The sequence below is a fragment of the Pan paniscus genome, chromosome 8 (assembly GCF_029289425.2).
Source record: "Pan paniscus chromosome 8, NHGRI_mPanPan1-v2.0_pri, whole genome shotgun sequence".
In the NCBI taxonomy this organism is placed as follows: domain Eukaryota; kingdom Metazoa; phylum Chordata; class Mammalia; order Primates; family Hominidae; genus Pan; species Pan paniscus.
In genome coordinates this window covers 103,794,948-103,819,553 of record NC_073257.2, presented here as the reverse complement: position 1 = coordinate 103,819,553, position 24,606 = coordinate 103,794,948, and the positions used below count along the sequence as shown (strand labels likewise).

The 24,606-nt window shown below is 37.4% G+C and overlaps 1 pseudogene; it reads left to right on the top strand.

Annotated features, from left to right (window-relative positions):
- Positions 1-12,462: 12,462 nt before the first annotated feature.
- LOC100987616 (FAS-associated factor 2-like) lies at positions 12,463-14,462 on the top strand (annotated as a pseudogene).
- Positions 14,463-24,606: the final 10,144 nt, after the last annotated feature.

Genomic DNA, 24,606 nt, shown 5'->3' with positions numbered 1-24,606 from the left:
TGCTTCATTTTTATTTACCTATCTTTTTGTTTTGTTTTGTTTTTGTTTTTTTCCTAGGCTCTGGGGTGTTTTTATATTTACCTATCTTTTTAAGTGACGAATACCAAAGTTAACCCCAACTACCATAACCAATGTTTGTACATGTTCCCTCTAGGTGAAAAGCTTTTAAAAACTGGTATTTCTGGTTTAAAGTGTATTCATGTATTAAGCTAACTGCTATAACTCCTGAAATATCAGTGGCTTAACATAATAACAATTTCCCACTCACATAAAGTCCAACTGTCAGCAGGGGCTGGGGCACACTCCATGCAGTCATTCAGGAACCTAGGCTGGTGGAAGCTCTGCCATCTTTTGCTGTGGTTTTAGGTGTCACTATCCAGCCAACTATGAGGAGAGAAAGTGAAGGAATGATTGGTGGATTTTTACAAGCCAAGCCTGAAAGTGGTGTATAATCATCACTCTTTCCACATTCCATAGGCTGAAAGTCATAAAATTGCACCTCACCAAAACAGAGGCTGGGAAATATGGTCTAGCTGAGCGTCTAGGAGAAAAAAAATAGGTTTGCTGAATGTCTGGCCAATTTCTGCCATAGTTCACTCTTCTGGTAAATAGCATCTGTTTTACTCTTCTTCCCACACATAAGATACACCTTATCTTAAGAGTGACTGCTCAAAGTATCAGTCAGTGCGTCCAATTCAAGTTCTAGGATTTCCTAGTGATACACAGTTATTTCAGTCATAGAAGTGGCTTCTTGTGGTCAAGCCACCCATGAACTGAAGAGATAAATTATTTGCACCTATTCTCATTCTTACTTCCACATACCTAATACATTCATTAGGGACAGGGCTGGATGGCTACAATTAAGAATTCTTAACTTGGAAAGAAAAATAATGGGAGACACATAGTAACTGCTGGTTCATTACAATGATAAAATCCTCTGAGGCATGCATTGTGAATTCCTCTTAACTGGGGTGTGGGCTAATTTGTAATTAGAGCTGGGTTCTACTCCCTTTGAGGCATTCCCTTATCCACTGTTTTTCATGGTTCTTGGGTTTTTCCTGCCGGATGTTCTTCCTTGTCTATTTTTCATGGCCATACCTGAAGAGGTTGTTGAGGAATATGTCCTTGGAGACTGCACAGCTTTCTGAGCCTGCTTTCAGCTATGCAAATTTCAGAACCTGACTTTTTTGTTTTGTTTTGTTTTTTGAGACAGAGTTTCCCTCTGTCACCCAGGCTGGAGTGCAGTGGTGTGATCTTGGCTAACTGCAACCTCCGCCTCTGGGGCTCAACCGGATTTTGTGCCTCAGCCTCCCAAGTGGCTGGGATTACAGGCATGTGCCACCATGGCCAGCTAATTTTTGTATTTTTAGTATAGACGGGGTTTTGCCATGTTGGCCAGGCTGGTCTCAAACTCCTGGCCTCAAGTGATCCGCCCGCCCTGGCCTCCCAAAGTGCTGGGATTACAGACGTAAGCCACCATGCCTGGCCTGTGTTTTTTGTTGTTGTTGTTGTTTGCTTTTTTGTGACAGGGTCTCACTATGTTGTCCAGGTTGGTCTTGAACTCTTGGCCTTAAGCAATTCTTCTACCTCTTTCTCCCAAAGTGTTAGGATTACAAGAAGGTCATTTTAAGACTAGACTAGTCAAAAAAATTTTTTTTAGTCCAGATTCTGTTGTTGACTCCATTTGTTAGTTTTTGTTTTTGGCAAAATAATTCCTTCAAAAACTTAATAGAGTTCTGATCAATTTACTTCTAGTCAATTCCATATGTCTGTAACCACACCTAAATTATTTGATAAATGTAATTCTAAAACCTGATTCATTTTTGCTTTCTTGCCACCATGCTTTTCTTAATGGCAGCTTCTGATCGTTGCATTATATTCGATCATATGCTTATATAGTTTCCTTATCCATTACTTTATAAAAGGACATGTAAGTTTTCTCCAACTCTTAGTTACCACAAACAACTGCAATGAATATCTTGTGTATGTCTCCTTGTATATCTCTACAACTGTTCTTTGGGGTAAAAACTCATTAGAGGAAGTGCTACATCATAACATTTACACGTATTTAATGCTATTAAATACTGCCTATTTAATGTTATTAAATACTGCCATACTGTTCTCCAAAATGGCAGCACCATTCCATCCAACCATAAGACAGTTTTCTAGTATCCCCACCTGCACTTAGTATTATTTAATAACATAGTAAGTGTAAGATGGTCTCTTATTGTCTTAAATCACTGTGTGGATATGTCAGTCCTCCCCTGACTAATCAATAAAAGCAATTCTAATTAAAATTTTAGAATTTTTGAGGAAATCAAACTTTTTCTAATATTTATATAGAATAATTAAGGAGTAAAAATTAGGAAAGTCAATTTTATAAAAAAGGGCAGAGAAAGGAGCCTAATCTACAAGACATGAAAGTATATTATGGAGTTATAATAATTAAAACTTATGTTTTTGTCAGAGGAACAGGAAACTAGACCGTTGGAACAGAATTTACTTATTTATTTTTTTGAGACAGGATCTCACTCTGTTGCTAAGGCTTGAGTGCAGTGATGCGAACTTGGCTCACTGTAGCTTCAACCTCCTAGGCTCAAGTGGTCTCCCACTTCAGCCTCCCAAGTAGCTGGGACTATAGGCACGTGCCACCATGCCTGTCTAATTTTTTTGTGGAGATAAGGTCTCACTATGTTGCCCAGGCTGTTCTCGAACTGCTTAGCTCAAGCTATCCTCCTGCCTAGTTCTCCCAAAGTGGTGGGATTACAGGCGTGAGCCACTGAGCCCAACCCTGGAACAGAATTTAAAACTCAAATAGACCCATGGGTATATGAAAATTTTGTAAATAATAACAATAATAATGTGGAAGGTAATATTATTTGTTTACAATCTTCCTTCCTGGCCCCTGCCATACTTTCATTATGGACAAGCTTCCTGGACCTAAATGTTTATCTCTCCCTCCCCACTCACTCTATACAAAAATAAACTCAAATGGATCAAAGACTGTATGGCAGGTACACCTGGCAGCAATAACTTAAGCATACCTTAAGAATAACCCTATGGTTTAAGAATGTATGTTCAGACTTCTGAGCTAAGGAACCTGGGAACAGCCAACCCACAGATTCATTGCTTATCTGTGAGGAACATCTGAACCCTCTGGGATATCCTGTGGAACTCAGGTAGCGTAGGGGATCAAGGTACTTTGTTTTGGGTTAAATGAAGGTTGCCAGGTGGAGATTGCTAGGGGAAGGGTGCTACGTGAAAATGCTATATACACTGCATGCTTTTTATAAGCAGTTGTGGTTCTCCTGCCCAGTCCATGGCCACCGGACTGCCCTGTATATAAGTCTTCTCAATAAGCCCTATGTCTTGTTCACTGGCTCTGGGCCTCTTCTTCAGTCTCTGTTGACTGAAGTCAGTAAGGGTCTGGCATGACAAAGACTTAAATATGAGACCAAAACTATAAAACTAGCTAGATAAGAGGAAAAAGTTCTAGTGTTCTATGGTACTGTAGGATGACTATAGTTAACAATAATGTATTACATAGTTTCAAATATCTAGAAGAAGGATCTTGAATGTTCCCAGCACAAAGAAATGATAAATGTTTGAAATGATGGATATGCTAATTACCCTGATCTGATCACTATACTTTGTATGTATCAAAACATCACTGTAGGCTGAGGTGGACGGATTGCTTCAGCCCAGGAATTTGAGACCAGCCTGGGAAACATGGTGAAACTCCATCTCTATTAAAACTGTAAAAATTAGCCAGGTGTGGTGGCACGTGCATGTAGTCCCAACTACTTAGTCCCAACTACTCCAGAGGCTGAGGTAGGAGGATGGCTTGAGCCTGGGAGGCAGAGGTTGCAATGGGCCAAGATCATGCCACTGCACTCCAGCCTGGGGGATAGAGCCAGACCTTGTGCTGAAAACAAACAAACAAATAAACAAACAATCACTATGTACCCCATAAATATGTATAATGATTATGTATCAATTAAAATACATAAAAGATAGAGCTTATGAAAGGAAATTGAATTGAGAACTAGGGATTTGAGATTAAGGAAAAAGCTAATAATTACATTAAAAAATTTAAAAAGTGGGGTTTAACATGGATAAATGATGATAGCTTGCTAAGAAATTAATATTATCAACTCAATTCTGTACATCTGAGGTAAAAAAAGCCTCTGCTAGTAATTCACTGAACTATACCACTTTTGGAAAGAATTCCACTTTTATTTTATAGTTTGATTAAGTCGTCTATACCAACATAAAATAAATTTAACATTTTTGCTTCAATCTTGAATAAAATTTGTTTTCAATGTATTTTATTAATTGTACGTTTTGTTTTTTATTTTGCATATTTATTTTTCTCATTCATTTCTTGATAAAGTAGTCCAATGACATATTCTTTTGTTAATTTAAATTCATGTTTTCCCATAGGGCACACTAATTACTATACAGTTTGGATTTAAAGTCCATGATATACCTGATGAAAAAAACGAGAAACTCTCTTATTTAGCAGTCTAACTTCCTGAACATAATCAATAGCTTCATCGAAAGGGAAGATCTAAACTCTGTGGTTAGGACTTCTACTTTTAGCCAGGCAGAGTAACTTACGGCAGAAAAATGCACCCTTTAAGAAAAAGTATAAAAATTGGATTTAAAAAAACCCAAAAGCTCTTTATGGGTATTGGGAAGCTGCTAAGGCAATGCAGAACTTGAGAGGTCAAGATTCTGGAGAGATGAGAACCATGGAGAGCTGAAAGGACATTCTGCAGCAATGTTTTACTATGGGGAGTTTCACAATTCTGGGCTCAAGGAATGTCGCTGAAAACCCAGTAAAGGGCCTGGGGAAAGGGCTTTTGCTGGAAGGCAGAGTAGCCATCAGAGCATTTGTCAATCCTGTGGGTGTGAAGAAATACATATTGTAGACTGGAGGGACAGAAAGCTGGGCCCAGCAATTGACCATTTTTTTTGTTTGTTTTTTGAGACAGGGTTTCCCTGTTGCCCAGGGTGGAGTGCATTGACACAATCACAGCTCACTGCAGCCTCAATCTCCGGACTCAAGTGATCCTCCCAATTCAGCCTCCTAAGTAGCTGGGACTACAGGCACATGTCACCATGCCTGAATAATTGTTTTATTATCATTATTATTTTTTGTAGAGACGGGGTCTCCTTATGTTGCCCAGGCTGGTCTCAAACTCCTGAATTCAAGAAATCATCACACTTTATGCTGGGATTACAGGATTGAGCCACCATGCCCAGCAAGGTGGTTTTGTTTTGTTTGTTTTTGTTTTTTTTCCATTTTGCTGAATTCTGAAGCTGTAAAATTCAGGAACCTAAGAAGCCAGGCAAAGCAGAATGGAGTTCCTGGCAGTTGCACATGGCTGAGGAGTCAAGGATTAGAGTTCAGAACGTGACATGGGGGCTGGAACCTGGAGAAGTCCCAGGCTTTTAGTTGGAACTTAAGCAGCTATGCTCTAGAGTGGTAGTAATACAAAGGTAGAAAGAGGCTGTGTGCAGTGGCTCACACCTGTAATTCCAGCAATTTGGGAGGCTGAGGTGCTTGAGGCCAGGAGTTTGAGACCAGTCTGGGCAATGAAGTGAGACCCTGTCTCTACAAAATATGCATAAAAAAATTTAGCTGCACATGGTGGCATGCACCTGTAGTCCTAGCCACTTGGGAACCTGAAGTGGGAGGATTGCTTGAGCCCAGGAGTCTGAGCCTTCAGCGAGCTAGGATTGTGCCACCGCACTCCAGCTTGGGCAACAGAGTGTCTCTAAAATAAATAAATAAATAAATAAAGAGGTGGAAAAAGCCTTAGTAAAACTGCAGCCTAACTTTGAGTTAGCTCAGTTCCTGATTGAATTGAAGTGGCTGGTTCTAATTCTACCTACCTATCAGAGGAAAGGGTGAGCCCTCTCTGGAGATTCCTTCATCATCCAAAACTTCTGTAATTTTTCAGAGAGTATCTGACTGTCAATCAAAAAGTATCAGGCATACCAAGAAATAGAGGACAAAATGACAGAGAAAGAGAGAGAGGCAGAGAGCAAGAGAGAGGGGGAGAGAAATCAGACAGGTGATCCAGAATTATAGCTGTCAACAAATATTTTAATATGACTATAATAAATGTATTCAAGAAAATAGAGAAAAATATGGAGAAAATAGATTAAGAAAAAAAAGAATTTCACCAGGGACAAATGGGACATAATGAACAGGTCTGACATATATGTAACTGGGGTCCCAGCAGACTAGGAAAAACTGGGAAAGAAAATGTTCTAAGATGGAAAAAGAAAGTGCAAAAAAAAAAAAAAAAGAAGAGTAATGAAAGAGTTAAATATATGGGTATATATGAATGTATTTTGACTGTATAAAGCAACAATAGTAATGCTGTTTAAAATTTAAAACATACAGAATTTCACCAGGTCTGGTGGCTTATGCTTGTAATCCCAGCACTTTGGGAGGATGAGGTGAGATGATCTCTCAAGGCCAGTTCAAAACCCGCCTGGGCAACATAGTGAGACCCATCTCTACAAAAATTAATTGGGCATGGTGGTGTATGCCTGTAGTTCTAGCTACTCAGGAGGCTGAGATGGAAGGATCACTTGAGCCCAGGAGTTTGAGGCTGCAGTGATTCATGATCGTGCCACTGCACTCCAGCAGCCTGGGCAACAGAGCAAGACACTGTCTCAAAAAAAGGAAAACAAAAGGAAAAATTTAAAAAATGTAAAATATATAAAATTGAATATACAATAACAACAAAACAAAAACAAGATATGGTAAATGGAGTTAAAGTGTTCTAAAGTACTAGCATTGTCAGGGAAGTGGTAAAAAAAATTTTTTAGGCTGTGTTATGGTTAAATTGTGTCCTCCCCAAAAGGTATGTTGAAGTCCTAACCCCAGTACTTCAGAATGTGACCTTATTTGGAAACAGGGTCATTTCCAATGTAATTAAACTAGAGATGAGGGCATACTGGAGTAGAATGACACCATAGAGTAGAAAACAGCCATGTGAGGACAAGAGATACAGAGAGAATACCATGGGAAGATGGAGGCAGAGATTAGATTGGAGTGATGCACCTACAAGTCAAGTGTATTAGTCAGGGTTCTCTAGCGGGACAGAACTAATAGGATAGATGTATATATAAAAAGGAGTATATTAAGGAGTATTTACTCACATGATCACAAGGTCCCACAACAGGCTGTCTGCAAGCTGAGGAGAAAGGAAGCCAGTCTGAGTTCCAAAGCTCAAGAACCTGGAGCCTGATGTTTGAGGGCAGGAAGCATCCAGCACAGGAGAAAGATGTAGGCTGGGAGGCTAAGCCAGTCTAATCTCTCTACATTCTTCTGCCTGCTTTTTATTCTGGCCACACTGGCAGCTGATTAGATTGTGCCTGCCCAGATTAAGGGTGGGTCTGCCTTTCCCAGTCCACTGACTCAAATGTTAATCTCCTTTGGCAACACCCACACAGACACACCAGGAGCAGTATTTTGCATCCTTTAATCCAATCGAGTTGACACTCATTATTAACCATCACACCAAGGAATGCCAAAGATTGCTGGCTGTCATCAGAAGCTAGGAGAGAAGCATGGAACAGGCTGTTTCTCAGAGCCCTCAGAAGGAACTAAACCTGCTCACATCTTGATTTTGGACTTCTAGTCTCCAGAACTTTAACATTTTTGTTGTTATAAGCCACTTAGTTTGAGGTAATTTGTTATGACAGCCCTAGAAAAATAATATAGACTGTAATAAATTGCAATATTTAGGCTAATCACCAAAAGAACAACTAAAAAAGTAAAAGGAATTAATAGATGAAAAATAGAATAATATTGCATTATTTAATTAAATCCAAAGGAAAGTAAGAAATGAGAGAAAAAAACTCAGTTGGGTGAGATATATAACAAGTAGTAAAATGGTAGACATATTAGTAACGATATTTTATATTTCTTATTATATTGTATTAAATGTAAATGGACTGAACAATCCAATTAAAAGATTGTCAGAAATTGGATAGAAAACAAAACTCTGCTATAGCTGCTTGTAAGAAACATAGCTTGATATAAGAACATAGACAGTATAAAGTAAATGGATTAAAAAGTATATCATGCAAATTCCAGTCAAAAGAAAATGAATGTAGCTATATAAATATAAACAAGAACATTTTAAGGCAGGAAATATTACTAGAAATAGAGAAACATTTAATGATTTTGAACAGGTGTGCTATAGATTGGATGTTTCTGTTCCCCCCTCAAATTCCTCTATCGAAGCCCTAATCCCCATTGTGATGGTATATGGAAGTGGGGCCTTTGGGAGGTAGTTCATGAGGTTGGAAAGTGGAGTCTCATGATGGGATTAGTGCACTTATAATAAGAGACATGAGAGAGATGATCTCTGTCTCTGCCATGTGAGGATAAAAAAAAAAGCAGCCATATGCAAATAAGAAAGAAGGCCTTCACAGACAATGAATGTGCTGGTACCTTGATCTTGGATCTCCTAACATCCAAAGCTGTGAGAAATAAATGTTGAATGTTTAAGTCATTCAGTCTAGGGTATTTTGTTATAGCTGCCCAAACTGAGTAAGACAGGGTGAATCCTTTAGAAAGATATAACAATTTTATACCTATATACACCCAGTAAATGGTTTTAAAGTATATGAAGCAAAAATCTTACAGAACCAGGAGAAATAGGAAAATCCACAGTCATTGTGGGATGCTTTCACATAGCTCTCTCAAAAGCTGGTAGAACAAGCAGACAAAACATTAGCAAGTATATAGAAGATCTGAACAATATGATTAACAAAATTTAACCTAACACACTATGTAGAACATTACAGCCAACAACAACAGAATATGCATTCAATTCAAGTGTACGTGGAACATTTATTAAAATTGACCATATGCTGAGCCATAAAGTATACATAAAGTTTTCAAAGGTTTAAAACCATACAGATTGTGTTCTCTGAAACAGTGAAATCCAGCTAGACATCAATGACAGTTAACTGGAAAACCCTCAACTGTTATTAAATTAAGCAATATAATTCTAAATACATTAGAGCTCAAATAAGAACTTGGAAACTAGATAGTATTTTGAATTGAATAATAACGAAAATATAACATTAAAACGCATAGCTTCTACTAAAGCTGTGCTTATAGAGAATTTTACAGTTTTAAAATGCATACTATTAGAAAATAAGGAAGGTTGGCCGGGTGCGGTGGCTCACCCCTGTAATCCCAGCTCTTTGGGAGGCCGAGGTGGTTAGATCACGAGGTCAGGAGATTGAGACCATCCTGGCTAACATGGTGAAACCCCATCTCCACTAAAAAATACAAAAAAATTAGCAGGGCTTGGTGGCAGGTGCCTGTAGTCCCAGCTAGTCGGGAGGCTGAGGCAGGAGAATGGCGTGAACCTGGGAGGCAGAGCTTGCAGTGAGCTGACATCACACCACTGCACTCCAGCCTGCGCAACAGAGCGAGACCCTGTCTCAAAAAAAAAAAAAAAAAAAAAAAAAGAGAGAAAGAAAAGAAAAAAGAAAAAAAAAAAGGAAAAAGAAAAAGAAAAAAAGAAAAAAAAATTTATCTAAAAAAACCCTAGGAAAAACCCAGCAAAATAAATCTACAAAAGTAGAAGGAAGTAAATAATAAATGTAAGAAAAGAAATTAATTCAATAGCAAACAAGTGCACAATAGAGAGAACCAACACAACCAAAAGTGGGATCTTGGAAAATAATAATAAATTTGACAGGCCTCTAGCAAATAAATCAAAGGGAAAGAGAGAAAGAGGGAGATAGCATGAGCAAATGAGAGCAAGCAAGCACACAATTCCAACATCAGAAATGAAAAATGGACATTTCTACAGATTTTGTAGGCATGAGAAATATAAAAAGATGATATTAAACACAACCTGCCAATGTTGTATAGACTCAAAGCTACTAAATAAGTTGCTTCTGTAATTTAAAACCTTCCCATAAAGAAGTATTCAGGCCCAGATAACCTTATGGGTGAATTCTTTCAAATATTTAAGGAAGAGGCAACACTAATCTTACACAACTTCCTTAGAGAATATAAAAAGGTAAAATACTCCCAACTAATTTTAAGAGGCTAGCATTACCTTAGGACCAAAGTTTGAAAATGACATTTAAGAAATGAAAATTATATGCCAATCTCTTTCAAAACCAGAAATGGAAGAATTCTAAACAAAATGTTAGCAAATGGAATTTATCAATGTATAAAAATACAATAATCATGACCAAATTGGCTTTTGTTGAGGTTGGTTTGACATTTGAAAATTAATCAGTGTAACTCATCACATTAACAGAAAAAATGAGAAAATCATATGACCTACTTATTGGATACAGAAAAAGCATTTGATGAGGCAAAGAATAGTTGTGATAAAAACTCTTAGCAAACTAAGAATGGAAAGAATTTCTTTTATCTGAGAAGGAGTATTTACAGAAAAACCTAAAGAAAATATAATAGTGAAGAGTAAAGTATTTAAAGACATCCCTTTGAGATGGGCAATGAGACAAAGTTCTCTTCTATCATCATTTCTACTCAACATTTTATTGGAGGTCCTATCCAGTCCAAAAAGGCAAGAAAAGGAAGAAGGAAGCTCACATCAGCTCAGATGACATGAGTGTGTATGTAGAAAATCAAAAGAGTTCATGAGCTATTAAAATTAATAACTGACTTTAAGCAAGGCTGCGAGATACGTGATCAAAATAAAAAAAGTAATTTGTATTTTATATACCAGAAACAAACATTTGCAAGTGAAAATTAAAAAGATAAAATGTACAATTGCATCAAAACCATCAAATAATTAGGAATAAATATAATAAAACATGGGCAAGATCACGTCAAAAAATTACAAATTATTATTGAGATAAATTAAAGATAACCAAATTAGTAGAGGGATATAGCAAGAATTGGAAAACCCAGTATTATAAAGATGTTTGTATCAGTCAGGTTTCAATCAGAGAGGCAGAACCACTAAGATAAGATAAACAAATAAATACACTTACGCATCTCATAACAAAGTTTTGGTCAATGACAGACTGCATATACAATGTTATAATGGAGCTGAAAACTTTATGCTGCCTAGTGATGCTGTAGCAGTGGTAATAGCGTAGAGCAAGCATATGCTCTTTAAATATGTTTAGATACACAAATATCATTGTGTTACCAATTCCCTGGAGTATTCAGTACAGTAACATACTGTACAGCTTTGTCGCCTAGGAGCAATAGGCTATACCATATAACCTAGCTGTGGAGTAGGCTGTACCATCTAGGTTTGCGTAAGTACACTCTATGATATTTATACAATGAAGAAATTGCTTAATGACACATTTCTTAGAATGTATCATCATCATTAAGCAACTCATGACTGTACACACATAAATGCAATGTGCACACACACACTATATATATATATATATACATAAATATAAACACATGCATATGTATGTATGATTTGTTATAGGAATTTAACCTTGCACAATATAGGAGCTGGTAAAACAGCCTCTATAAGGCTGTTGTCTCTGTGTCCAATGCTGGACCTTGAAATCTGTATGACAGACAGTTGAGAAGGAAAGAAGGATATTGGGGGGTAGAACAGAGGCAGAACCTGGATCAGCTTAAGTCTCATTGCCTCTAACCTTGGTGATGTGGGTGTCCAGCAGGAGAAACTAGTGCCACTTGCTAAGGAGTTGGAGGGGTTGAAAGAGGATTCAGAGTAATTTGGAGCAATTACAACCTGACTGTTGTTTCCACACCAACAAAGGTGAGCCAAGAGATTAGCTACAATGTACATGAGCTATAACAACGCCTGCTCTGACGTGAACATAAAAATTATAGCTGCTACTTTACTTCTGCTCTCCAAATCTCTTGCAAGAAAGGCCTCCTATGGTCCACCCTAACCAAAAACCATCAGGGAAAAGAATTCTGGGAGATACAGTATTGCCTAGCTAAATCAATCCATCACAAAACAATTTTTTCCAAATGAATTTATTGGTTAATTCAATTTTAGTTAACAGTCCCAGTAGTTGTTTTTGTTCCTCCTGTGGAAATTTACAAATTTATCCTAAAATTCATCTAGAAATGCAAAGAACCAAGAACAGTCAAGACAATTCTGAAGAAGGCTGAGGACTTAGACTACCAGATATCGTGACTTGTTATATTGCTAAAATAACAAAGCTCATGGGCCTGAGGATAGACAAATAGACCAATGCAACAGAATAGAAAATCCAAAAACAAACCCACAATATATGCAGTTATCTGATTAATGACAAATATGAAACTGTAGTATAGTAATGAAATGAAAGTCTTCAATAAGTGGTGCTGGGACAATTTGATATCCATATGAAAATGAATTTTTACCCTGCTCTCACTCAAAAGCAATTGCAGACATATTAGATACAGATATAAAAGGTTAAGTAATAAAACTCTGCAGGAGCATACAGGCGATGTCTGAGAAGCAGGATCTAACACAGGAGCAGACAGAGAAGCTGCTGCAGTTTTAGGATCTAACTGGCATAGAATCTATGGATCAGTATCACCATACCTTGGAACAGCATAACTGGAACATACAGGTTGCTGAACAGGACAGCTTAAATGAGCAAGATGGTGTATGGAGTGTTTTCAACCCGCCTCCATCCCCACCCCTGCAGGTTAATACAGCTGACCACAGGATCTACAGCTATGTTGTCTCAAGACCACAACCAAGGGGTCTGCTTGGATGGGGTTATTACTTGATAATGCTTCCATTCCAGTCTACCTATTACACAATACTTGATATATTTAGGTTTGCCCTTTGTTTTATATGGCTTGACCTTCGCAGCCAGATCACTGACCCTGTCGGGTACATTGTTTCATTTATGCTAGCGTTTGAATAGAAATATGGGAGGGCACACCTTGTCTTCTAGCCCAGAACACACAGCCAGGCACTTAATGATGCCAAGCTGGAGCTTCGCTCTTTGGTTTATCTTCTTGGAGATGATCAACAGGTCTCTGATAAGTTTTGTTGCAACACACTCTGTGAACCCAAAGTTATTTCACTAAAATTCTTTCTCTAGGATGCTCTTCTGGGCATGCTCTACAAACAAATCTGAGGGATACAGGATCTTGCGGGCGTTATGAGAGAACACCTATCCATTCCTGGCCATGGTGATGCTGAAGGATCAGCGGATGACTGTGGTGGGATGGCTAGAAGGTCTCCTTCAACTGGATGACCTCATTAACCAACTGACATCTATCATGGAGACAAACCAGACTTACCTGGTGTCAGAATGCCTGGAAAGGGAAGAAAGAAACCAGACCCAGGTGTTGAGACAAAAGCAGGATGAGGCCTACCTGGTTTCTCCCAGGGCTGACCAGGAGAAAGAAACGAAGAAATGGGAGGAGTGGGAGCTTAAGCAGCAGAAGGAGGAGGAGGTGCAAGAGCAAAAGCTGGCAGAGAAGAGATGGTAGCAGAATTTACATGAGGAAAAGGAAAGGAAGTTGGAATGCCTGCCCCTGAAATTTCCCCGATGACCCTGAAAATGTCAAGATTATCTTCAAATTACACGGTGATTCTCAAGTAGAGAGATGATTCCACTTTTCACAGTCTCTAACAATAATCCATGACTTCTTATTCTCCTTGAAAAAAAGCCCTGAAAAGCTTCCGATTGAAGCCAATTTTTCCAGGCAAGTGCTGCCCAATTTCCCTATGCTGCAGGAGGTTGGACTCAGCCATACAGGAGTTCTGTTTGTTTAGGATCTAATAGACAAATGACATTTTTTCTTCCTCTCCCCTCCTACTCCCATCCCTAAACGAAACAGAAAAACACACAAACAAACAAAACAGAAAAAAAAAACCAAGAGAGAGAAATTCATATTATTATTATACAATATATTTTTTAAAAGACTGCTGCATCCAAAGGAAGGATCAGAAGCCATGTTGCCTGCAAGACATCACAACCTGTTTGTGCGTACACAAGGTTAGCAATGAACGTACCCACTCAGCAAGCTCAGCTTTTCTTAATGGCCTCTGCACATGCACCATCCAGTAAACAGAGACTCTTCCCCTTCAACTCATCCATTGTCCCAGCTGGGGAAGGGGACATTCCCACTAGTTCTCATTGATTCTTGGTTTTATGGAAAATAAAGTGAAAAACTTCCACCAACCAGCTACTTGCAGCATCTTCTGAGGACTTGCTTCTCCCACCTCTGGAGAGGAGAGGGAAGAGAAAGTACACAGCAGAGATGTTCCTTGAACTGCCACAATTTATGAATAATTTTGTTTCTGTTTTGCAATGACCAAGGGGGCTGAAAAAAAAGTTCCAAGAAGAAGGCACAGATGAATATATTCATGAAATTGGAATAGGCAATGATTTTCTAAAATTATTTCCATAGATTTAGGGGGTATAAGTGCAGTTTTGTAACATGGATATATTGTGTAGTGGTGAACTTTAGGCTTTTAGTGTACCCATGACCTGAATAGTGAACATTGTACCCAGTAGGTAATTTTTCAACCTTTACCCCCTCTGCCACTCTCTCACCTTTAAAAAAATTTATTTATTTATTTATTTTGAGACAAGAGTCTTACTCTGTCGCCCAGGCTGGAGTGCAATGGCATGATCTTGGCTCATTACAACCTCTGCCTCCTGGGGTCAAGTGATTCTCTGCCTCAGCCTCCCAAGAAGCTGGCATTATAGGCATCTGCCACCATGCCCAGCTAATTTTTGTATTTTTAGTAGAGGTGGGGTTTCACCATGTTGGCCAGGCTGGTCTCAAACTACTGGCCTCAAGCAATCTGACCGCCTTGGCCTCTCAAAGTGCTGGGATTATAGGCGTGAGCCACCGCACCTGGCCCCTCTCACCCTTTGGAGTCTCTAATGTCTATTATTGCCCTCTGATGTCCATGTATACCTTCTGTTTAACTCCCACTTAGACGTGAGAACATGCTATATTTGACTTTCTGTTTCTGAGTTATTTTATTTAGAATAATGGCCTCCAGCTCCATCCATGTTGATGCAAAATACATGATTTCATTATTTTTATGGTTGCATAGTATTCCATGGTATATATATGTCACATTTTCTTTATCCAATCATCTATTGGTGAACACTTAGACTTATTTCATGACTTTGTTATTGTGAATGGTGCTGCAGTAAACATATGAGTGCAGGTGTCTTTTTGATATAATGATTTCTTTTCATTTGGGTAGACATCTAGTGGTATTGCTGGTTTGAATGGTAGTTCTATTTTCAGTTATTTGAGAAATCTCCATACTGTTTTCCATAGAGATTGTACCAATTTACATTCTCACCAACAATGTATATGCATTCCCTTTTTGTCACATTCTCACTGATATCTGTTTTTTGACTCTTTAATAATAACTATTCTGACTGATGTAAGATGGTATCTCATTGTAGTTTTAATTTGCATTTCAATGATGACTAGTGATGTTGAGCCTCTTTACCTGTTTGTGGGCTGCTTGTAAATCTTCTTTTGAAAAATATCTGTTCATGTCTTTTGCCCATATTTAATGGGGTTATCTATTTTTTCTTGTTGAGTTTGATTTCCTTGTATATTCTAGATATTAGCCCTTCGTCAGATGCATAGTTTACAAACATTTTTTTTCCCATTCTGTAGGTTGCCTGTTTACTCTGTTAATTATTTCTTTTGCTATATGGAAGCTTTTAGTTCAATTAAGTCCCATGTGTCTATATCTGTTTTTGTTGTATTTGTTTTTGATGACAGTCAGAAATTCTTTGCCTAGGCCAACATTTTAGAAGAGTTTTTCTGAGGTGTTCTTCTAGGATTTTTATAGTTTCAGGTCTTATATTTAAGTCTTTAATCTATCTTGAGTTAATTTTTACATATGGTGAGAGATATGAGTCCAGTTTCCTTCTTCTGCATATGGTTATTCAATGTTCCCAGAATCATTTATTGAAAAGTGTGTCTTTTTCGCAGTGCATGTTTTTGTTGACTTTGTCTGTTGTAGATGTAGTTTATTCCTGGTCTCTGTTCTGTTCCATTGATCTATGTGTCTATTTTATACCAGTGTCATGGTGTTTTGGTTAATATAGCGTCGCAGTATAATTTCAAGTCAGATAAGGTGATGCTTTATTCTAGCTTTGTTCTCTTTGCTTAGGATTTCTTTGGCTATTCAGGCTCTTTTTGCATTCCATTGGAATTTTAGGATTTTTTTTTCCCTAATTCCATGACAAATGACATTGGTAATTTGATAGGAATTGCATTTAATATGTAGATTGTTTTGGATAGTATGATCATTTTAACAATATTGATTTTTCCAATTCACAAGCATGGGATGTTTTTACATTTGTTTGTGTCACTTACAATTTCTTTCATCAGTGTTTTGTAGTTCTTCTCATAAAGATCTTTTACCCCCTTGGTTAAATGTATTTCTAGGTATTTTATTTTATTTTTCTAGCTACTGTAAAAGGGATTGAGTTCTTAATTTGGTTCTCAGCTTGATTTTATTGGTGGATAGACATGCTGCTGATTTTTGTATCTTGATTTTGTATCCTGAAATTTGACTGAAGTCATTAATCAAATTTAAAACTCTTTGGAGGAGTGTTAGGATTTTTCTAGAGATAAGATCATATCATCAGTGAACAGAGATACTTTGACTTCCTCTTTCTAATTTGGATGCCTTTTATTTCTTTCCGTAGGTAGGATTCCACTACCATGTTGAATAGGAGTGGTAAAAGTGGGCATCCTTGTCTTGTTCCAGTTCTTAGGGAGAATGCTTTTAGCTTTTCTATATTCAGTGTGATGTTGGCTGTGGGTTTGTCATATACGGCTTTTATTATTTTGACATATGTTCCTTTGATGCCTAGTTTGTTGAGGGCTTTTATCATGAAGAAATAATGAATTTTATCAAATGCTTTTTCTGCATCTGTTGAGATGATCATGTGATTTTTGTTTTTAATTCTGTTAGTGTGGTGTATCCCATTTATTGATTTGTATATGTTGAACCATCCTTGCATCCTTGGAATAAAACCCATCATGATGTTCTTTTTAATGTGCTGTTGGTTTGCTAGTATTTTGTTGAGGATTTTGCGTCTATGTTTATCAGGGATATTGGCCTATAGTTTTCTTTTTTTGTTGTGTCCTTGCCTGGCTTTGTTATCAGGGTGATACTGGCTTTGTAGAATGAGTAAGGGAGGATTCCCTCCTCAGCATTTGGAACAGTTTCAGTAGGATTGGTACTAGTTCTTTGTACATCTGACAAAATTTGGCTGTGAATTCCTCTTGTCCTGGATTTTTGTTATTGTTGTCAGGAGATTTTTAAAAAATTACTGATTCAATTTAACTACTTGCCATTTGTCTGCTCAAGATTTCTATGTCTTCCTGGTTCAATCTTGAGAAGTTGTATGTTTACAGGAATTTGTCCGTTTTCTCTAGGTTTTCTAGTTTGTGCACATAGGGGTGCTAATAGTAGTCTCTGATGATCTTCTGTATTTCTGTAGTGTCCATTGTAATGTCTCCTTTATAATTTCTGATTGTGCTTATTTGAATCTTCTCTATTTTTTTCTTGATTAACCGAGCAAGGAGTATATCAGCCTGTTTACCTTTTCAAATAACCAACTTTTTGTTGATCCTTTGTTTCTTTTTTTGGTCTCAATTTCTCTGATCTTTGTTATTTCTTTTCTTAGGCTAGATTTCGGTGTGGTTTGTTCTTGTTTTTCTAGTTCCTTGAGGTACAACATTTGGTTGTTAATTTGAGATCTTCCTGTCTTTTTGATGTAGGCAAGCTACAAACTTCCTTGTCAGTGCTGTCAGTGGGGTGTTGAAATTCCCCACTATTATTGTATTGCTGTCTATCTCTTTTCTTATGTCTAGTAGTATTTGTTTTATGAATCTGGGTACTTTGGTGTTGGGTGCATATATATTTAGAATTGTTACATTTTCTTGTTGAATTCTTTTATCATTTTATAATGACCTTCTTTGTCTTTTTTTCCTGTTGTTGGTTTAAAGTCTGTTTTATCTGATGTGAGTATAGCCACTACTGCTTTCTTTGTTTTCTGTTTGTGTGGAATGTCTTTTTCCACTCCTTTACTTTGAGTTTGTAAATATCTTTACCCATTAGGTGGGTTTCTTGTAAGCAGTATTTGGTTGGATTTTATTTTTTATCCACTCTTCCAGTGTATGTCTTTTAAGTGGAGCATTTAGTCCATTTACATTCAAGGTTAATATTGATATATGAATTTTTTTCCCATTATGATGTTAATTGTTACCTAGTTGCTTTGTAGTCTCAATTGTGAAATTGCTTTATAAGACCTGTGAGCTTTATACGTTTGTGTGCTTTTATGATGATGAGTATTGCCTTTTCATTTCCATGTTTAGAACTCCTTTGAACATTTTTTGTACAACTGGTCTAGTGTTGATGGATTTCCTTAGCATTGACTTGTCTGGGAAATACTTTAGTTATTCTTTATTTATAAAGCTTAGTTTAGTAGGATAAAAAATTCTTGGCCAGCAGTTCCTTTTTTTGGAGATGGAGTCTTACTCTGTCGCCCAGGCTGGAGTGCAGTGGTGTGATCTTGGCTCACTGCAATCTCCGCCTCCTGGGCTCTGGCAAGTCTCCTGCCTTAGCCTCTCAAGTAGCTGGGATTACGGGTGCACACCACCATGCCTGGCTAATTGCCAGCAGTTCTTTTCTTTAAGAGAACTGAAAATAGGACCCTAATCTCTTCTAGCTTGTAAGATTTCTGCTGAGAAGTTGCTAGTCTGATGAGATTTTCTTTTTTATTTTGAGATGGAGTCTTGCTCTGTAGCCCAGACTGCAGTGGTGTGATCTCGGCTCACTGCAACCTTCACCTCCTGAGTTCAAGTAATTCTCCTGCCTCAGCCTCCCTAGTAGCTAGGATTACAGGCTGCACCACCATACCTGGCTAATTTTTGTATTTTTAGTAGAGACGGAGTTTCACCATGTTGGCCAGGCTGCTCTCGAACTCCTGACCTCAGGTGATCCACCTGCCTCCGCCTGCGTCTGCCTCCCAAAGTGTTGGGATTACAGGTGTGAGCCACCTCACCCAGCCGGGATTTTCTTTATAGGTGATTAGTTGCCTCTCTCTTGCTGCTTTTAGAATTTGTTCCTTCACATTGACTTTGGATAGTCTGATGACTATCTGGGCAAAGATTTTAAAAAGAGGACCTAAAGAATGTGCTAACCATAAAAGATAAAATTAATAAACTGAACTTTACTCATCAAAGATAATGTTAAGACCATAACTGGTCAAGCCCCAGAGTAGAAGATAATTATAATATATTTATATCTTACCACTGACTCACACAAATTAATAAAGAAAAGATAGAAAATATGTGTTTTTTTTTTGGAAACAGGGTCTTGCCCTATGGCCCAGGCTGGAGGGAAGTGGTGCAATTATAGCTCACTTCAGCCTCAAACTCCTGAGCTCAAGCAATCCTCTCAGCTTGGTCTCCCAAAGTGTTGGGATTACAGGCATGAGCCATTGTACCTAGCCTGAAAATATTATACAAAATGAAGAAAAGATTGGAACATTCTTAACCAATAAGCATATAAACAATTTCATTAGTTTTCAGGGAAAAGCAATTTAAAACTATAATGAGATATCACTATATACCCACCAGAATGGCTACTGTTTAAAGGACTGACAATACCAAGTGCTGAGGAGGAAATGGAATAGTGGAGTTCGTATCCTGCTTGTGGGAGTGTGGATTGGTACAACTACTTCAGAAAATTGGCAGTATTTACTAAAGCTGAACATATGCAAATGTCATGACCCAGCAATTCCACTTCTAAGTATATGCTCCCTCAAAGAAATGCATACACATATTGATTCAGTGTATATATAGAAACTTCATAACAGCACTATTCATAATAGCTCCAAATTGGACACCACACAAATGATCATGAATAAGTAAGTTGTGATACATAGCAGTGAAAACAAAGTAGATGATTCTCATCAACACAATGAAAAGCCAAACAAGTGGGATGAGTCATATAAACTTCAAAACAGGCGAAAGCCATCTCTGTGGTATTAGATGTCAGAATAATGGTCACCACTTCGGTGAGGTGATTAGGAACGTCTGGGCGGCTGGTAGTGTTCTAGTTCTTGATCTAGGTGCTGGCTACTTGGATGTAACTAAACAAATAGCAAATAAAATTTAAAAAGCTAAAATATACAATTGCACAAAAACGTTTATGTTAATTTCACTTTGCGAACATCAGTCAAGCTATATGCTTACAATTTGTGCACTTTTCTTTAGTTTTGTTATACCTCAATAAGAAGTTTACTGAAAAACAACCAACCACCCAACCAATCCTCTCCGAACTTGGTGCTGAATTTTTGTACTAATCAAATAACAAGGAATCAAATACTAAGGAAATAACAAAACATGTGAGTGGAAGAAACAATTTCCTTGATACAGTAGAAATTGTAGCTTATAACAAATTCTATTCAATGTATCATATTTTAACTTTAAAATACCTTTATGACCTAGAGAAAGGTGTGAAACAAATTCCAAATATAAGTAGTGATAGCCAATCTCGTTTCTTAAATATTAAAGAACACAATTTTTATAACCAACAAGTAACTTTTGATCTGACAATATAAACAATTACACTGAGATAATTTTTATATATGTCTTTCAGTCTCCAGGGAAAAATTCCTTACATCTTTTAGAAAATTTTCAGCCTGAAACAAATAAAATTTCTCTCATTATTTTCTAGAACACATTACATTTTTATCATATTGACTTTTTGCAATGTGGGGGTGAACAAATAAAGTAATACATGAACATTTTGTAGGAGTGAGCCTATTAAATGGCTGCATATATGCTTGCCTCTGTAAAAGGTAAGCTTTAAAACTTGCAAACTGCTGCAAGTTGGCATAGCTCTTACAGTTCTTGGTAAAGACAGCCATCTAGTGGAAATAGTTCTATTGACTTTTGAAGGCTGGCAAATAGAATGAATATGAACCCTCAGTTCAACTTAAACTTCAATGTTGGTTTAAGGCTTAAGAAGAGGTAATCCATCTTAACAGGACATTTATAAAGTTTGGGGCACACATCATAATTTGCATTTGGAAAGTATTTTAATAATGTTCACAAGGTAAAATTCATTCATTTTCGTGAACTAATTATGGACAACATGTTAATAAAATTTCAACTAATTCTAAAAAAAAAAAAAAGGAGAGGTATTAAAAAAAGATCCAGTATTTGGATGCTCCTTATCTTGTGTCCAGGTCTGGAACTGGGGAGGGAGTGTAGGTTGTGGGGTAGGGAAAGAAATTGGTACTTTGGTCTAGGGAGGAATAGAGTGCCATTAGAATAAAGAGCGCGCTGGACTCAAATATGCCTTGCTTTGGACTGTATTGAATGCTCTCTCTAGGTGGCAGAAAGAAGACAATTTGGTAGGATAGCAGGAAATTGGTTTTGTTTTTTTTTTTAATGTAAGCTGAACAACCATGCCTAGTTGTGGTGTAGGAAGTTTAGTTAGTTGGTAGCCATCAGCTCAGTAAGAGTTCTAGAATAAGTATTCCTTTAAGTTGATGGTTTAAATAACTAGAGCCTTGCAATATATCAAAAGCACACTACAGGCTCTGATTATGAGAAGGAATGGTATAAAGCAAAGAGTCTGAATTAGAACTGTGAAGACGTGAGTTAGGTATGCTTCTGGTGTGTATAATCTTATGACTTTGCTTATTTTACTTACCCGAATTACACTTTTCTTATTTATAAAAACTGTAGAGTAACAAAATCCACTCCAATGACTTGTGCCCAGGGAGAGAGCAACTCTCTTTTTTTGGTTTGTTGGAGTCAGTTGTGATTTAGTGATACCCAGAGACACCTAGTAAAATTCTCTCATTATGGCTTATCATTAATGTGTTTCTCTAACTTTTAACAGGTTTGATGATGGATGCCCTGAACTGTAGGTCAGGTTTTAAATGCAGACTTTTTCTTACCTTTTATGTTCTTCTAAATTAGAAAATGCTAATTCATAACTGTAAGTCATTAAAAGAGCAAATATTTGAAGGCTTTGTCAGATAGTTTTGGACTTTTGAGTTGCATATTAATCCAGAAATTGTGGAGAGATTTTTCTCTGAGCAGCACATTTGGTTCTCTTCTTGTTCAGATGCTGATATTTCAAATGTTTCAAATATTTGAATGTCTAATAACACTCTGCTTGTGTGTGCATCTAAGAAATATTTCTTGATATTCTGTTGCAGTGTTTGGTTGTAGTTTTAAAATATGCTTTTGCTCTATCCATAGCTAGTATTCTATCACTACCAAATTATTGATACAGTTTCCATTTCACATCACAGATGGACACAAAATAGATGTTAAACATGTTCTCTTCCTCTGTAGCATGCATTTTCAGTGGTAAACACATAAAGTCATGAGGTCCTTCCTATATCAGGGTCCCCAATCTCTATGCTGTGGAATGGTACAAGTCAGTGGTCTGTTAGGAACTGGGTTGCACAACAGGAGGTGAGCAGCTGGTAAGTGAGCATTACCAGTTGAGATTTGCTTCCTTTCAGATCATTGGCAGCATCAGATTCTCATAGGAGTGCGAACCCTATTGCGAACTGTGCATGCAAGGGATCTAGGTTGCATGCTCCTTATGAGAATCTAATGCCTGATGATCTGAGGTGGAAGAGTTTCATCCCAAAACCATCCCCCCATCCCCATCCGTGGAAAAATTGTCTTCCGTGAAACTGACCCCTGGTGCCAAAAAGGTTGGGGGCCATTAATCTATATAATATATATAATGTTAAGAGGTTGCCATGGCTTGAATATCTGTCACTTCCAAAACTCATGTTGAAATTTAATCCCCAATGTGGCAGTATTGAGAGGTAGGATATTTAAGGGGCGATTGAACCTTGAGGGCTCTGCTCTTATGAATGGATTAATCCATTTATGGATTAATGGATTAGAGGGTTAATGGATTAATAGGTTATCATGGGAATGGAACTGGTGGCTTTATAAAAAGAGGAAGAGAGACCTGAGTATAGCGCATTAACATGTTCAGTCTCCTTACCATGGGATCTCCTGTACCACCACTGGGCTCTGTACAGGATTCCCACCAGCAAGAAAGCTCTCACCAGATGTGGCCCCTTGACCTTGGACTTCTCAGCCTCCAGAACTTAAGAAACAAATTCCTTTTCTCTATAAATTACCCCGTTTCAAGTATTTTGTTATAAGCACAGAAAATGAACTAAGACAGAGGTGACTCATCATTTCAGTGGTTTTGAGCAACTATGTAGAATGAAGTACATTCTAGCACAGATATGTGATAGTAATTACCTTCCACATAGCTATATTTCAGATACTCAGAGTTCAATAGTGTTATTTGACAAATTTTGCTAATAGCTCATTATGCTTTCTAGAAGAAAAACAGCAATTTCATTGATTATGGCTATTACTACAAACTTCTTGCCAATACTATAACTTATACCTGTTTTTACTGTAAGGAATGAAACTTTGAATGATGTTTCTGTAATTCGGTCTCTTTTGTGCCTTTTGTAATCAAGATTCCTCAATTTAAGACTGGAAAGCATTATCTTGTGCATATTTGGTTACTGGAGAGATCATGGTGCTTTAACTGAAAATGACCCTAATATTTCAAAGTCATAAACCATTTGATGAATTTTCATAAGAGATAATGTTCTGGAGACTAAGAGCAAATGGCTCATCAGTTCTCAAAAATTCTATCTTCAGATGCCAATCATCATACTTAGTGGGACTTGTCTTTTAAAGCTTCTGTATGGAAAAATTACACTCAGATGTACCTGAACCAATTCTAGTTCTGTATTCATACTATAGATTTGTGATACAATTCATAATGGTAATATTTTTGTTATAATTTTAATCACTATTTTTATACCTTAATGAACCACTGTTGAGCTTCAATGTATGTTTTCAAATCAGGGATATTACTCAATATAATAGAAAAAATTGCACATTTTACAAACATAAAAATTAATGCCATATCATGTTTAAAAAGTTAGTTTTTTTTAAAATTTATTATTATTATACTTTAAGTTTTAGGGTACATGTGCACAATGTGCAGGTTAGTTACATATGTATACATGTGCCATGCTGGTGCGCTGCACCCACTAACTCGTCATCTAGCATTAGGTATATCTCCCAATGCTATCCCTCCCCCCTCCCCCCACCCCACAACAGTCCCCAGAGTGTGATGTTCCCCTTCCTGTGTCCATGTGTTGTTCTCATTGTTCAATTCCCACCTATGAGTGAGAATATGCGGTGTTTGGTTTTTTGTTCTTGTGATAGTTTACTGAGAATGATGATTTCCAATTTCATCCATGTCCCTACAAAGGACGTGAACTCATCATTTTTTATGGCTGCATAGTATTCCATGGTGTATATGTGCCACATTTTCTTAATCCAGTCTATCACTGTTGGACATTTGGGTTGGTTCCAAGTCTTTGCTATTGTGAATAATGCCGCAATAAATATACGTGTGCATGTGTCTTTATAGCAGCATGATTTATAGTCCATTGGGTATATACCCAGTAATGGGATGGCTGGGTCAAATGGTATTTCTAGTTCTAGATCCCTGAGGAATCGCCACACTGACTTCCACAATGGTT